Raw genomic sequence first — 17,898 nt, forward strand, 5'->3', positions numbered from 1 at the left:
AACAAACTAGATCTCCTTGAAGAAACGGCTAGTCCTAGATCTGAAGCAGAAGATTTTTAAGATGAGTCTGGAACATCTTATCACACCAGAGTGTAAGATGCAATTAAAAAAAAAATACTAGAAAGGAATTGAGAGCTATGTGAAGACACTCTCAACTGGGCAATTGGAGCATGATTAAGAGTAACAACTACAATGGATTAAAAAACATCAAATATGTTTAAATCCATGCGTTCATAATGGTACTAGAAAAATGAATTAGTCCCCTTTGGATCATGCTTGGCACTTAATTCATTACATTGATAATTGGCAAATAAAGGAAATAAATTGGGCATTTATCCTGCCATTATTCATGAACTGTACCCCAGTATAATTGGTGTTATGTACCTTCTGGGATATCTACAACAGTGCTTACAAAGCATACTTGCCAAAGTAACAAACATGAAATCAGATCAACTCCTAGATTTAGCTACTAAATTTTAGGAAATATAGGAGACAGAGGAACATGATAAGTGACAACATGGAGATCTAATTAGCAAAATCCAGGTTATAAGAAATTCTACAGGAAAAACGACCAGGTTCTTTAACAAATAAATACATTGAAAAGAGAAGGGTGGGGGAGAGGAGCAAGCGAGAGAGAGAAAAATAAAGTGGCACAGTGGACAACAAGAGTCTTTGCTGATTCTACTTGAGAAGGAGAAGTGCCTGAGAACGACATGTGGGAAGATTAATCTGACCAGAAAGGGTGTCTACTTCCTCTGCGTCAACCAGAAAGTCTTCCAGCATGAATCCCACAGGGACCAAGTCTGTAAAAACAGAACCTGAAAAGAAGTCACAGTCAACTAAACCATCTGTGGTTCATGAGGAAAAAAAAAAAAGAAGTAAAGCCAAAGGAACACAGAGAGCCAAAAAGCCCACCCAAACATGCATCAGATACAGGAAGCAAGCATGCTCATGAAAAAAAGGCAGTTTCCAGATCAAGTGAACAGCCAACATCGGAGAAGCCAGGAAAACCAAAGACTAAATCTCAGGATACAGTTTCTGCTGGTGGAGAGAGTGTTGCTGTCTGTGTAGCTGTGGCATCTGACAAGTCAGAACACAAGAAAAAAGAAAATAAATCATTGCCGTCGGCTGTACCAGTTGAGTCCAAACCAGGTAAAGCACCTGGGAAGTCAGGCATGGATGCTGCTTTGGATGACTTAGCAGACACTTTAGGACTACCTGAAGAAACTGAGCAAGATAACGCAACACACGCTGGACCTGACGTTTCAGATCCCATGAGTTCTATGTACATAGAGGAATTGGGTGAAAGAGAAGCCACAGTTCCTCCCAAATATAGGGAACTTTTGGCTGAAAAAGAAGGGGTCACAGGGCCTCCTCCAGACTCTCCGAAACCCATGGGGCCTGATGACGCCATCGATGCCTTGTTACCTGACTTCACCTGCAGTTCTCCTACCACTGGTGGAAAGAAAACTGAGAAAGAGAAATCTAAGGGAGAAATCTTAAATCAGCTGGGATAGTCAAAAGTGCTGTTCCACCCCATGAGAAAAAGGGAAAGGCGGAGAAAGACACAATGAGCCACCAGGCACTGGAGGCTCTTTCAGCTTCGTTGGGCCACCGGAAGTCAGAACCTGAGCTCGACCTCAGCTCCATTAAGGAAGCAGAGGAGGCAAAAGCTAAAGAAGAGAAACGAGAGAAGTGTGGTGAAGATGACGGAACAGTCCCCTCGGTGTACAGGCTAAAACCAGCCACAGGTATGGATGGGAAACCACTATTGCCAGAGCCTGAAGAAAAATCCAAGCCCCCGAGTGAATCAGAACTCACTGGTGAGCTTTCAGAAGATTTTGACCAGGCTAAATGGAAAGAAAAACAATCTAAGCCAACTGAAAAAAACAGAAGAATCCCAGGCGGCCACCCTGGCTCCTGTGGGAGAGGACGTGCCTTGGGCCTCCGCTTGTGGTGTGCAGCCTGCACCCCAAAGCCCGCCACCTTGAAGGGCGTGGTGCCAGGTGTCGCTGTGGAAGCCTTGGCCGGTAGCCTGGGGAAACGGGAAGCAGGTCCAGAGGATGGAAAGCCTGTGGAGGAGAAAGCCAAGGAGAAAGCCAAAGGAGGATGGCGAAAAGCTTGGCGAAGAAGGAACAATTCCTCCTGACTGTAGATTAGAAGAGGTCAAGGGCAAAGGTGGAAAACAGCTCCTGCCTAAAGAGTCCAAGAAGGGACCGCTTCTGCCTTGAGTGAAGGCTTACTTCCTGATGCCTTGTCTAAGGACTTGTTGGACTCCCGGACACTTCACCGCTTCCATCTGGCGATGCTAAACCCTCAGCCACTGTCTCTGAACTGGTTTCCCAAACCCCAGCCGCGACCACCCGCTCTGCAGGTCCTCCCCTGCCGCTCTGAGGCACAGCAAAGAGCTCGACGATGCCCTGGATGAACTTTCAGACAGCCTAGGCCTAAGGGAGCCTGATCCAGATGAGGGCAAACCATTAACGGACAAAGTCAAGGGAAGAACTAAAGCTGAACATAGAGACAAGCTGGGAGAAAGAGGTGACACTGTCCCACCCGAATACAGACATCTCTTGGATAACGATGACAAGGACAAAGCAGAGGAGCCACCCACAAAGGAACCAAAGAAACCTGCAGATGGTCAAGACCCCCCTGATTCCCTCTCGGAGGATTTCAACAGCTGTCCTTCAAGTACAGAGACCTCAGAGAACACAGCAAAGGACAAAGACGAGAAGACTGCTTCTAAGGCACCCAAGAATGGGGGGAAGCAAAGGATTCTGCAAAGGCAAAGGAGGAAACTGCCCAGCCAAAAGCTGATGAAAAAAATACAAGTTAAAGTTCACATTATTCGGTATCTACATACAAAACCTTCAGCTGGTGGTTGGTGACTTCTGAAGAACAAAAGGCTTTGATAACACGTTTTTCTGGGTGGCTTCTGGATGGTGATATTTGTTAACTTTTTTGACATCCTGAACATCAGTTTGTTATTTTTTCCCCAGAAAGAAATTGAATTTGTCTGGCTCACCTGTGCTATTGTACTGAGTATTGCTAAACTTTGAATTTTTAAAAATTGCCTTCAGTTGGGAGAGAAAGGAACTTTATATTTCTAAGACATATTATTTGATAGTTTTCTAAAGCAACACACACACACACACAAAGGAAAAACCTTTGCAAACTTTTGCACATTCTACACACAGTGCCTGTAATCTCATAATTTTCAGTTTGCACTTAATTTTTTGTTTTTATCATTTGGAAAACAATGCTTTAAACATTCTTCAGTGTTCCAATTTCTCATTACCCCCTTCCTCTTGGGCTTTTGAACTGTATTTGATGTCTCTTTAGGTTAATGTTTATAAGTCCAACATAAAATATTGTACATTGGGCACATATCTCCTCTTGGGCTGCTAATAATAGATAACCTGGACAGACCGGGATGCAACACACCCCCTTTTCAGATTAAACTCTTCTTTGCCAAAGTTTAGGACTTCTGCACCTTATAGCCGGTGCAAAACATACTGAGACTTGAATCCAGTCAAAAGAGCAAGATACAGGCTATATATATGTCACTGCATAGCAAGTTCCAAGAATAAAATCTACTTCTTAGAACTTTCATATGGCTTGACTGCTGTTGGTTTACTGTGTTAAGCTGTGCCTTCCATTCACTCCATATAAAACCTGAGGAGCAACTGTTTGCTTAGAACCATCGCAACATTAGTCTTTGCACTGTATAGCACCTAGCATTACGGAAGTTAGGTTTACCAAATACAAAATTGAACTTCTGCTTTAAAAAAAATATCTAGAATTTGAAAATTTGCTCTCCTTCCCCTCACAGCAACTTAAGAACTAGCCTCTGCTGTCCTACAACTTTATATGGTTTCTCAGATCTTTCTGGATGAATTGTTTATGAACGTAGCACTGATGTGGATGAGATTTTGATAAATATTTGATTTCATCTTTACTTCCTGGTAGTGAATGCAGGAAAAGATATCAGGTACATATCATACACTGATTTGGAATTTGTTTCAGAGTGCACAGCCCTTCTTAGCATCTGTTTGAAGGTTTTATTTATAAGGACTTAGCTGACTTCACTAAATATAATATCACCAATACTATCTAATGTGGGGTGAGAGACACAAAAATAACAGCATTGCTTATAATGAGCATCAAATTTTGTTAATACTCTACAAATTCTCTTTAAAAAGCAAGCATATACCTATGGGCTTTCAAACTTAACCCACTTTATTTATTTATTTTTAAATTTTATTTTTGTTTAAAATATTACAGATGTCCCTTTTTCTCCCCAATGCCCCATTCCACCCCGTCCCTTCCCCCTCCCCAGTCCCTCTCCCCACCATTGTCCATGCCCTTGGGTTGTGTATATATGCATATAAATTCTTTGGTTACTCTCTCCCCCTCCACCCACCCGCCCTCCTCCATCCCTCTGACATTCGTCAGTCTCATCTATGCTTCCATGTCATTGAACCTATTCTGTTCTCAAACTTAACCCACTTTAAATGCTGTGTCTATCCCATCAGAGATGCAGGCATTTTTTTATTATTCTAAGTCTGGGAAATGTAAGCCAGTGTTACGGTGACTAAACAAACAGACCTTTTCAAGGCACTGACAAGAAAATAAAATACATGTTTCCTGAGGGATTTTTAACTATATCTAATTCTTTCATTTGGGTATGTAAAGTGGGGGGTTTTGTTTGTTAAAAAAGGTAAAACGTTGGACATTGACAGATGTTTGCAAGGATATGGCTACAGTATTACTAACTTGATTCATATATAGTATTTTTAAACAACCAAATTCCAAAGATTTAAGAAATGTCTATAAAAGTAAACATTTAAGGTACTCTGAATATGCCTTTTGTTTCTTAGAAATGTCTTCAAGACTTGGGTGTTTTCTAGTAAGTAATGATGACTTGAGTAAGCTTCAGGATCTAAAGCAGTCTTTTTTTAAAAAAATATCTCTTTATTGATTTCAGAGAGAGGAAAAGAGAGGAAGAGAGAGAGATAGAAACATCAATGATGAGAGAGTCATTGATCGAGCCCGCAACCCAGGCATGTGCCCTGACCGGGAATCGTACTCTGGTCGCCTGGATCCTAGGTTGATGCTCAACTGCTGAGCCATGCCCGGCCAGGCTAAAGCAATCTTTTTTCACCCATCTAATTAGGAGAAAATAATTGCAAATATCTGCTTAGAAGTAAATAATAGACAACATTTTATTACCAAATAGGTTTTGCACATTGTTGTGGCAATCTTGTGTCTATTTAGGAAATGGACTTCCCCCAAAGCAAATGGAAGTAGGTTCCTCAGGTGACCAAACCGAAGATCACTGTTTCCATGTGTCATTAATCAAGATGTAAGATACAATTAAAGAAAATATTTTACACTAAAAAAAATGTTTCAAATAATTTTTATAACATGCAAAAATGCCCAGTGTATATTAAATTAGGAAAATCAGGATATAAGATATCAGGATATATTTATAGCCCTGGCCATTGTGGCTCAGTTGGTTGAGCATCGAACCATACACCAAAGGTCTCCAGCTTGGTACCCAGTTGGGAAGCATGAGAGAGGCAACCGATTGAAGTTTCTCTTTCACATCAATGTTTCTCTCTCTCTCCCTCTCCCTTGCTCTCTCTCTAAAATCAATAAAAAACATATTTTAAAAATTGTATTTATAAAACAAATACATTTTATTTTTTAAAGAAACATACAAAAACAACCCAGACAAAAATAGTAACAATGTCTATGGGTAGCAGGATTGTTGGTAATTTTAAAATATTTTATATTTTCCAAATCTGTTTTAAGATGCAAATATTATTTTTATAATCACTGCATTATATCCCTTTTGGAATAAGAGTAAATAGATAAAATTAAAGAGTAAATAGTGAAAAAATGTTTATAGTCATGAAAAATAGCAGATTATTTTAAAACTTGTTTTTTTCACATGGTAGCCCTGAGCTTCGGTGCAGTGAGATTCTGTTTTCTACAAGAACACCGAATGATCTCATTGGATTGTAATGTGTTGGTGGGTCCTGTCTCTCTAGTAGCAGGCATATATTTTACTAAGGGTTCTATGAGAAAAACCAGAATCCAAAGGAATGACCCAGCCCTTCTAACTCTGTGATGGGTAGAGAAGTTCTGTTAACCCTGTAACAATGTAAACCTCATGTATCTGAATAATGAAGTCTGACTTTTGGTAGATAAAAACAGGAAAAGGAAGCAAACAGCCTCAACATAGCCCAGGTTGGGTACAGATGGTCCAAGAGCAACAAGTTTATTCTGTAATGTTGCCAAGGCAACAGCAGCTGCTCTGGCATCACAGAGGGTGGGGGGAGGGGGAAGCAGTAGAAATAAAGAGGCAGAATGATTCCATAAATATTTCCTAGGAAAATAGGAAAGAATACTAAAATATCAGATATTTTCTGGGTGTACATACTTCCACAACACTTGAAGTGTAATCAATGAAAGGCAAATGGTATTTTTCATATTGTAATCTACCTAGAGCCAAATAGGAGCTCAGTGCCGCTTGTCACATTGTCATTTTCCCTTCCATGACTCCAAACAACAGTGGGTAGGGCTTTCTCACAGCCTCAATCCCTTGAGTGTTAAAACACATTGATACTTTCTTGTGACAGCTACTGCAGCATCTATTCACATGGCTGAAAGATGCTTATGCTTTTACTGTGTCTGGACTCGAGAGGAAAGATGAGAGGAAAGGAACAGGATTGGTCTTCCTCTTCCTTTCCTCCCCATGGCTCCTGCCTCCAGATCTTTTTATCTGCAGAGGAAGATGATAAAGGGAAGGGAATGTGGCAGTGAGGAGGGAAAGAGAAGAGCAGAGGAGTGTGATAGAGATGTTTTCACCTAAGGGGCAGAGCCAATAGGCTACCTGCCCCAAAGACAGCCCCTGTAGGACCACAGGGAGCCTGGGAAGAGCTAAGTCAGGGGCTGTTTAATCAGAGCCAGAGCCCAGCTCTGTGTGTAACAGGTCCTGGAAAGGGATAGGAGCTGAAGATGAAGACAGAGATATGGAAATAATCATTGGGAGATGTTAAGCATTCAAATCATTCTTAATCCAGAGAAACTGAGAGCTCTGATGTGCTGGCTCAGGGAAAGACTCCTTTTCCCCACTGAGCCTCTTTTCACGTGTTCAGAAGCTGAAACAGTCTCTGGGTAGTATTCACCTGTTGAGAAGTAAAGAGAATTTAGAGCCCTGCTTGTCCTTCATTGGGACTGAATATTTTTTCAAATGCCAAACCACTTTTACAGCAAGGCTGGATGGCGTAGAGGTCAAGGGCCTGAACTTGGGAGTCAGGCAAGTCAGATGAACCTGTATCTGAACCCCAGGCTTGCCGCTTAGAGCTTCTCACACTATTTAGCTGGAGTCAAATTTACAAAGCCACAGGCAGGTATCCAGCTGTCCCAGGCCTGAGCTTCCTCCTCTGTCAAAGGGGGTGCTAAAGCCAACCTCCTAATGTTGGGTTGTGAATTTGGCCCAGCACCTAGAACATAGCTATTATTTGAATATATCTTTGAAAAATGGGAAGAAATGGAGTTCACCTGTGCTTGCTTCTTGGACTTGAAAATTACACTAGATGAGGTGGAAACAGAGAAGGAGAGGGAGCAGAGAGAGAGAGAGGATTTATTTTAAGCAATGGATGCACATAATTATGGAAGCTGGCAAATTCAAAATCTGCAGGGCAGGCCAGCAGGCTGGGGGGCCTCTGGAGAGAGTTTATGCTACAGTTCAAGTCCGTGGGCAGCCTGGAGGCAGAATTTCTTCTTCCTCGGGGGATATTAGTCTTTTTCTATTAAGGCCTTCAACTGATTGGATGAGGTCTAGGTTATGCAGGGTAATTTGCATTACTCAAGTCTGCTATGTTAAGCTCATCGGAAAAAATACTTTCATAGAATTATCTGGAGTAGTGTATGACCAAATATCTGAGTACCGTGGCTTAGCCTACTTGAAAGGTGCAATTAACCTTTACAGGGCCCCTTAGGGTGCTGCCCGGACATTGGTCCTTCCTCACAAGTCAGTCACCATGACCCCAAGAAGTCTCTCACACAACGAATATGTTCCACTAAAGCAGTTACTGGCACCTCATCTGTGGAGTAGCTGGGATTATATTTCAGTTTTGTTTTATTTGTGCTGCACCCTTCTTTAGAAGAAAATAAAGCAAAGCACAACCTAATTTAACACCAGGAATTGTATCAAAAAAGCAATTTCTACCACAGATCCTGTGACTAATATGCCTTTATTCCAATCTCTTCAATATTATGCGAAAGAGGAAAATATTTAAAGGGCACACTAGAAGGGGGACCAGAGGTTCAACATGCTATCTGGCCATTTAGACAAGTGCAGAGAAACAGATAATCATATCTGTGTCAAACAACGGAGTGGAGAGGATGTGCCACGACAATCTACACGAAAGTGCAGAGGTATCAATTATACTTGAATCTGGAAAAGGGTTGGGAGCTGAAACCTTGTTGGGGTACTCTAACTTGTTTGGAAGATCAATGCTGTATAAACAGAAGTGTCGCTGCTTTTTAAACAGAAAGCAAGGCATGAGAAAAACAGGCTGCCTATCTCTGAGGCTGACACCTTGCTCTTTTCTCTGTTTCTTTCTCTTGAGCAAAATTTCACTATGCCCTGACAGCCCATCTCAGGGATTTCTCCCATTTATGGCTGCCTGCCCATCTTTCTTTGTTTTGTGCACACATGTGGTACCGAGCTCTTTCTGTTTGAGGTTGTCAGGGAAAGTACGTGTCCTGGATGGGAATCCAAGGGCAAAGATGATACACAGGATTTGTAAAGGTGCCTCTCCTGGGTTTTGGGGAAGAGGCTTAGGCACTGTTGCTAAAAGTGTAAATCAGTATGATATCCTAGAGTGCAGTTTGGAAATATATAACAAGTGCCACAAAGATGTATGTGTATCTAGCAACTCCACTATAAAAAGTTTATCCTAACAAAATAACAGAAAGGTATGCAAAATGTAGGTAAAAGATATTCATTATGGTCTACTTTAAATAATGAAAAGCTGCAAGCAACCTAAACATCCTAAAGATACACAAGATTGAATAAATTGTAGCCTGTCTTGAGACTAAAATATTATTTAACCATTAAAAAAGTAATGATACCCTAGCCTCTTTGGTTCAGTGGTTAGAGCATCAGCCCGGGTTTAATTCCAGCCAAGGGCATGTACCTCAGTTGCAAGCTCGATCCCCGGCCCGGTAGAGGAGCGTGTGGAAGGCAGCCAATCGGTGTGTCTCTCTCACATCAATGTTTCTCTCTGCCTCTCTCCTTTCCACTCTCTCTGAAAAACAATGGAAAAAATATCCTTGGGTAAAAATTAAAAAAAAAAAAAGTGTGTGTATGTATAAATAAATAAAATATATAAAGATATTCACTATATGTTAAGGAGAAAAGTAGATCACAAAATATTAAGTATACCATTAATTCCATTAAAGAAAAAGCACATATATATGAAACATTTTCATAGTCCGTTTTGGCCTCTATAATAGAATACTATAGACAATGTGGCTCATAAACAACAGAAATTTATTTCTCACAGTTCTAGAGGCTGGGAAGTCCAATATCAAGGTGTGGGCACATTTGGTATCTGGTGAGGAACCACTTCCTGATTCAGAGATGGCAGTCTTTGCACTGTGTCCTGGAGCCTCTTTTATGGCACTAACCCATTCACGAGAGCAGGGCCCAATCACCTCCTAAAGACCTTACCTCCAAATACCATCACATTAAAGGTTAGGATTTCAACATATGAATCTGGGTGGGTGGGTACACACAAATATTCAGTCTATAGCAATGGATATACACCAATATATTTACAGTGATTTTCTCTGGGTAGGAGAATTTTGGTTGATTGCTTTATCTTGTTACTTATCTGTGTTTTATATTTTTCTACATTGAGCATAAGATTACTTGTATAATTTTTAAAATAAGGAGAAAAATGCCTTTCTTAGTTATTATTTGTTATTTTATGATCTTCTCAACTTTGATAAGAGGGGTGGGTGCTGTATATTCTTGAGGCCCATCAGGACATCTGGTGAGAAAAATTGTTCTCAGTATTATCTCTGTTCTTTTCTCTCTCCACTGGTATTTTAACATCAGTGTTGACAGTAACCTCTGGGACTGATTTTTTCTCTCCTATAAAAAGGAAAATCCTAACAGACATCAACACCAGATAGCTCTTTCTGAAGTGTTTAGATCATGAGCCAGGGCAAGGTAAAGCAGACATTTAATTCCAGAAGAGGCCCTGGGTCCCATATTATTATAAAGACTGCATTTCTTTGAGGTTTGTCAACCTAAATTCATCAAGAAGGTTCTGGGGTTAATGGTGAAATCCAGAAGTTAGCAATATAAACAAAGGTAGCACTGAGAGACCTGGCAAGTGTGTGTGGTGGTGGTGGTGGTGGTGGTGGTGGTGGTGGTGGTGTGTGTATGTGTGTGTGTGTGTGTGTGTGTGTGTGTGTGTTTCCGTGAGCAGGGTTGATATTTTTCTTCCTCTTGGCAGACCATGACATCTGTTATTTTTAGTGAACGTAATGGCAGGGCTTGAAATGATGCCATTTCTTGATAATGCTGGTATGTTTCACCCTGAGTGCTCATAGTGCAGATAACAGCGAGCACTGTTCAGATTGGATACTGCGGGAATGTCAGCATCTAATCGTGTACCCTCTTCTTCTCTTGGACTGTTGACCTGTAATCAAAGATTTAGTCTCCTGGTGTCACAAATGTTAAGACCACATGAGGTAGTCTCAGGCTCCTTGATCCTGACGCTCAAAAAGAAGGCTAAAGGTTACTGTTTCTTAAAAAGCCAGCAAATAGTGAGTCACAATAGGGGTAGAAGGGGTGGAGAGTAGGAAGGCCACCATACTGCTCATATATTTGCAATGTCAGATCGGCTTTAGGAGGCTGGGTGGTTGGTGTTCTGATTGGCTGTTTCCCTTTCCCCATTCTCGTGCAACAATGGAGATGGTAGGTTCTTCTCTTCCCACAGCTCTGCCACCTTGGAGCCCTGCTGGCCTTTACCTGCACCTCTCTCAAGGCATTTACCTTATCCTGCCTTGTGTTGTAGTGATGAACAAATACTTCTTAGACTCTTACTAGATTGCAAGCTCCCTGAAGGCACTGACAGTTTCTCAATTGGCTTGGCATTGACAATGTTCGGTACCTAGCAGATGTTCAGTAAAAAAATAAATGATTGAATGACTAAATGAATGAATAGTAGGCACTCAGATTTTACTCTCTTCCACTAACAGAGAGAACTCTTCGAGAAAAGCAAAAGCCAATTTTTCAAGCTCCTAATGGTTCAATGGATGTGTGTGATTTTCCCTTCTCAAGAAAGGAGTTGGCTCTTATATCCCTGACATCACCACTTTGATGCTTTCTTGCTCTTTTCTTGCCAGCAGAAAAGGTGAATTTAGCCATGAAACCCGAAGGGCTCATTATTCAAGTTGCTTCTCTCCATCTGGGACTCTGCCTAGTCAATTTCTCTTTGCACTCCACCATTAACAAGCTGTCTAATTGTGGAACAGGCTTAGTTTTTCCGTTTACAATCTATTAAATGGATTTGTGAAATAAGTCCATGGATATTTATTATTTAACTATTAGGTATACAATACTGAGAGGTACAATACTCATATTTATAGACTTTTTGGATTGAATGAGAAAGTCAAGTGGTTTTTCACAGACTACAAGGAATTGTATAGATCACTTAATCCATCCCTTTTACAAAGAAGATGGAACCAAACCATTTCAAGGCAACATATCATCTTCTGCCTTCTCCTCCTCCTACTCCAATCATCAGCCACGACTTTTACCAACCACCCTGTATATGGGACACTATGCCAAGTGTGTAAAATAAACACAGGGAACTGGTAGATACATATATGCATACCCGCAGAACTGTTTTTTCATGATTTAGTTTTACATTGTAGACTGAAACAGAGATTGTACCTTCCATTTCTAATGTTACCCTAGTATTTTGTCACTACTTTGAAGGACATGGTAACAATATTAATGGAATGTACAACAATTTGCTGGCCCCATGCCCCTTGCCCTCTCCTAGGGTCCAAAGGGCCAGGGCCAGAGGCAAGCTCTGGGTGTTTCTATTAAAGGTGGCCACAGTGTCCCTGATGGAAGTTCCTGGGAGAGGGAGCTACCTCTAATTAGGTAGCACTCCTTCCTTGAGCTCTGGCAAAAAGTGTGAACTACGCATTTCATCTCCTGCACCAGCCATTTCTTACCTGCTCATGCTCGTAAGTCTTTCTTCCCTGAAGAAACTCTACTTTCCCTTGCTTCAGACTTAAATGGAGTCTCAGACATGCTCCAAATCATTGGGCCAAATGTGCCAGGAATCATAAAGGAAAAAAATGTTTCTAGGAGTGAGTTATATACGGCAATGAATTAGTACACTCTATCTAGCTCCTCATTTCCTTCCATTATGTTAATTCTTCCAACTCAATAACCTAATTCCCTGCCCCCACCACACACATTTTTTTTACCCCCTGGGAAAGAAGCTGAAATCAGGATCCATCCAATTTTGTGATGGTCTAAGTACTCCAGGCAATTGCCCTGCAGCTGCCAGTGGCTCTCTTAAGCCCACACTAAAACAACCACGTTTTCAGCAGGCTCATTTAGAGCTGCAAGTAGGTCGGTGGTTGTGTGAGGTATGCATTTAGAAGTGTATTTGTTTGCGGCTGCATGTTCTGGACAAATGCCAAGGTCAGGAAATCTATAAAGAACTGTCCTAATAATTCCTCTTGGATCCGTCTCAACCTGCCTTTGTGTGGCTCAGGGAGGCTCTGCTCCAGCCTGTTGGCATTACTCCCTCACACAGTCCTGATTCAATGCTTATTTATTATTCAATTATTAGAGTTATTGGTTGTGCTCATGCCTTCTTACCCTCAGGGTGCATTTACAAATAGGATAGGAAAACTCTAAGGCAGCTTAATTTCTGTTATTATCAGGAAGAGCATACTTAGTGTGAAACATTGCCTTTGTTTCATAAAGCTTTTATGGCATATTTATCTTCTCAAACCCTGATTTTCTTTTTATAAGCTACCTAAAAATGTATATATAAGTCCTTTATATAAAGTAAGTTAGTAGCAGGAGACTGGGCTAATAGCCAAGAGCCCCAGCTTTTGGGGACAGGGCCCCCTAAGAAAAAACCTGATCCCTTCAAGGTGATACTTGGCTCCTGATTATGTCAACATTTGCTTAACAGACTGTTTTCATTCCTTTCTGGTCTTTCTCAGAAGCTTGCTCGCTCTCTTCACTTTGTGGACAAACACATGTACACACAAGCAGGTACACATAGGCAGATACACAGAGCTGCAATATTGTAGCCTCCTATCTATAACATAAAGAAGCATTAACAGTTTACTGGGGACAAAGGGGACACATTTCATATCATCTCAGCAGATCCTTTTTTGTGGTCTCTTTCAGAGGCTAGAAGGTTCCTCATTTCCTGCACTGTGTATCCCCTGATGGAAAGGAGGGCCCTGAGTGTGTACAAACTGACTGCACCTGGGGATGATCTCCTGTGCACATAAGGTGATAAAGGGTTTGCGGAGTGCCCATAATGTTGCAGAACAACACTCTTCCCTACCTTGGAAGAGGAGTGCTGGAATGAAAAGGGACCTAAGAACTTAAGTTTTATTATTCTGGCTTTAAGTTTTTGATGATTATAAAAAGAACACACAGAGGAACACAAAAGTTCTGTCATTTTTTTCCCTCATGTTTTCTTGTTCCTGTCCTTGTCCTACAACAACCCAACCCTATTATCAGGTGGGACTCCAGTTGCCCCAGCATCACTGCAGAGACCATCTGGAACCCAAATGATTTCTTAGCCTCCTGGGAGTTCACACCAAAGGTTCTGTCTACCAGCCAGGTATTTATCAGAAGCTCTGCTCTACCTTCTTGTGGTTCAGCGTGGGAACAGGGCAGCAGTTAGCTCTGACCTCTCTTGGCAGTAATACCTAGATGCTCTCTCTATTTTTCTTTTCAAGGCTTAAATGGAATGTGTCCCAAAGTTCTCAGAGGCAGCCAGAGCCTGCCCTCCTCTGGTCACTCTCTTGGCCCAGCCCAAGGGAGAGGCCATCTGAAGTAGCCCATGTGGGGTTTTGTTAGATGGGCTGGGGCCCCTGGAGACAGGGTCCCATAAGCTCCTGCTCTGGCCTGTCTTGGAGTCACCATTTGCTAAACTGGGTGTCTACAGGAAAGCCAGAGGGCAGCAAGGAGATCTGGTCTCCCTAGAACAAATGTGTGGTTCACATGGGTGGGAGTTGGCTTGTTCTTCCTACACCCTCAAATTTAAAAGCCATGCTAATGCCTAGCCAGCATGGCTCAGTGTTTGAGCATCAACCTATGATCCAGGAGATCATGGTTCGATTCCTGGTCAGGGCACATGCCCAGGTTTTGGGCTCAATTTCCAGCAGGAGGCATGCAAGAAGCAGCCAATCAATGACTCTCTCATCATTGATATTTCTATCTCTCTCTCCCTCTTCCTCCCTCTCTCTGAAATCAATTAAAAACATATTAAAAAATATACTTAAAGCAGTGTTAATGCTGAGGCCCTGAAGAGGAATGGTTTGAGTAATTTAGACACCAAAGGAGTGTTCACTGGTTGTCTATTGATTGTTTCTGCTGCCTCTCTGTAAGCTGGCCATTGACAAGGTGCTCTCTCCATACAGTTTGCTAACACAGGACAGCATCTGAACAAATTGCTTTTCCATGGGATACTCTGTTCCAGCTCCATTTTCATCTCAGCATTCCTCGTCCTGCAATTCTCACTCCTTGCTGCACCTGTGACTAGTTCCCATTGCTTCTTTATTGATGACACACTTTGGTTTGTCTCTTGGAAACACTTGTTCCACCCCCGAAACACAGTTCCCAAACTGTTACATCTGGCCTTCTTTCTGGGTGCCTGATTCTGTAGTAAAATAACTAGCAATCACTTATTGGTCATGCTTCCTAGAGGAAAAGCTCTGCTGTTGAAATGCAAATGGCTTATCAAAAGTGGTAAATCCCTTCCAAGAATAAGGGCTATCTATCTCTTGCCTTATCAGGCTTTGCCAAATATTTCAAATAGCCTTCCTGATCTAGGCAAGGTGGAATGTTGGTATTTATCATTAGGCAAAAGCACTGTTCTTAAACTATGGGTTACCATCCATTACTGGGTTCTGAAACCAGTTTAGTAGTTAACCACTAGCATCAAAAGCAAAACTGGAACCAAATAGAATAGAATAAACATAAAAGTGTACCTGATGTAATAAAGGTGGGTGAAATTTTTGTTTAGTGTTCACACACACACACACACACACACACATGCACACATACAAACGATATATAAGCGTGTGTCCTGGGGTGGGACATAAAATGTTATTTTGCTTATTTTTTAACTTTTATTTTTATTGTGAAATAATTTAAACTCCCAGAAGCATATATACAATTTATACTTTTTTTTTTTTTTAATCCTCACCCGAGGATATATTTTCCATTGCTTTTGAGAGAGAGTGGAAAGGAGAAAGAGAGAGAGAAACATTGATGTGAGAGAGACACATTGATTGGTTGCCCCCCCTGCAGAGATCAAGCCTGCAACCCAGTCACATGCCCTTGGCCAGAATTGAACCCGGGACCCTTCAGTCTGCAGGTCAACACTCTAACCACTGAGCAAAACTGGCTAGGGCTACAATTTATATATTTTAAAGACTAATAAAGCCAAAACCTGAGTTCCCACCACTATAGTTGACAAGAGAGCCAGTACCTTAGAAGCCACCTGTGAGACCCGCCTCACCTCACTGTCTTCCTCCCCTTAGAGGCAACCACTGTCCTGATTTTTATGATAGTCATTCCCTTGCTTTCTTTTTAATTCCACCACTCACATATATATCAGGAAAGTAGAGCTTACTTTGGCCTGTCTTTGAGCTCTTTATAACAGTTCTTCCAGGATTTGCTTCCTCCACTCCGTGTTGTGTTTGTGAGATTTGTTCCCCACCGGGTGTACAGCTGTGGTTCACTCATCTTCACTGCTGCCTAAGTTTCTTCCTCTGATCGCACCACAAGGTATGAGCCGCCTCAGCGCTGGTGGGCAGGGGAGTGGTTCCAGTTGGGTGTTTATGAACACGCTGCTGCGAACTTTCTCCCTCATTTCCTTGGCATGCCTGCGAAGGAGTTTCTCAGGACAGACACGAGAGGGATGTGGGGTTTGCGGTTCCTTCACGTTCAGCCTGATGAGATGGAGTCCAATGCTGGCACCCATTTCCTCCACCAGCCCACATGTGATTTTCTTCAAGTATATTTTTGATTGCGGGTTGTGATCGAAAAAGTTGAAAAATACCAGTGTAAAGACTCCTAAGATAAGAATGGTACTTTTGTAAAACTAAGAATTTTCTCATTGTGTGTGTGTGTGTGTGTGTGTGTGTGTGTGTGTGTGTGTGTGTGTGTGTGTGATGAGGTGGGCTCCAGGAAAACTGGAGCAGGAGAAAAGATAAAAGGAGGCTCGCGTTTATTGAGCACTTGTTATCGACCATGCACAGGTACACGTATTGCCTCTGAATCTTTACATTGGCCTTATGAGATGTGAATACTCCCACTTAATAGATGAATTGAAGTTCAGAGAAAATAAAGAACACACCTAGAGTCACATAGCAAGGAATATTCTGAAGTTGGCATTTGAACCGGGCCTGTCTGTCCGCAGAGCCTGACCACTCTTTCCCGCTCCGGATGTTCTTGCTCGTGCCCCTGAATCTCCAGGCTGTGCTCCTCTGCCCCTCTGGCACATGACCTTGGCCCACAGCTGCACTGACATCACTATGAGGGAGGCACAATTCATTCCAGGACCACATCTTCTGGATAGTGCCCTTTGCCTCCTTCTTGGCATACTCTTGCCTCCCACCCAGACACCAGATGCTTGACTTCTTTCTGTCTCTCATAGTCTCCCACTCTTTAGATGGGTACCCTCTCACTGCAGAGGACTTTATTAACTTTTTCCCTCTGAAAGTTTTAATGTGTCAGCTCACACACAGGGAGGTAAGTATTAAAAGGGATCACTCCATAACTACCTCTAATGATGAAATTTTAGACAATTGAACTGGCTGACCAGAGAAAGAGACTTGCAAAAAAGAAACCCTGACCTGACCTTGGCCACATATTGCTAGAATAGGGCAGGGCTGGAACAGTTAAATGGCAAATTAGTGTGTTGAGTGGCCACCCCAGCAGTTCTTTTGGACTCTCTCTTAAATAGCTCCCGAACTCTCTCACAAGATCAGAGGTGGTTACTTGTAGTCAAGAAACTATTCCCCTTCATTCAAAACAAAATTCAACCTGGAGGGAGATGTGAGAAACGACATTCATCTATTCATTCATCAAATATTTACTGGGAACCTTCATGAACTGCGGAAGATTGCTAGGCCTTGGGGTTACAAAGGGAGTAATATACAGCCCATTGCCTTGAGGAGTTTGCAATCTGGTGTGAGAGACAGATATGAAAATGTACTAACCACAGTACATTATTGTGGTAGCTATTAATGCTACATGCTGAATATTTCCAGCACTCTACTTTCCAGGCACATGGGAAGATTCTGTTTCCTGGCCCTTGTGATTGGGTTGTGGCCTGGTGATCTGTTCTGGCCAATTAGTCACAAATGGAAGGCTGCACTTCACTGCTGGGTGAGTGACTCCAAGTGTTCTTTTCCCTCTTCACAGCAATAAAAAATGCACAGACAGAGGCTGTTTTGTCAGCCTGGATCCCAATATGAGGATGATCCAAAACAGAGTCCCTAGAGACAAGTAGCATGAACAAGAAAGAAACCTGTGTTGTTTTAAGAGGCTGAGTTTGGGGAGCTGTTTGTTACCGCAGTATA

At 42.0% G+C, this 17,898-nt stretch overlaps 1 pseudogene; it reads left to right on the forward strand.

Annotated features, from left to right (window-relative positions):
- Positions 1–745: 745 nt before the first annotated feature.
- LOC107531363 (calpastatin pseudogene) lies at positions 746–2,836 on the forward strand (annotated as a pseudogene).
- Positions 2,837–17,898: the final 15,062 nt, after the last annotated feature.

This window comes from Miniopterus natalensis, chromosome 2 (assembly GCF_054644295.1).
Source record: "Miniopterus natalensis isolate mMinNat1 chromosome 2, mMinNat1.hap1, whole genome shotgun sequence".
In the NCBI taxonomy this organism is placed as follows: Eukaryota; Metazoa; Chordata; class Mammalia; order Chiroptera; family Miniopteridae; genus Miniopterus; species Miniopterus natalensis.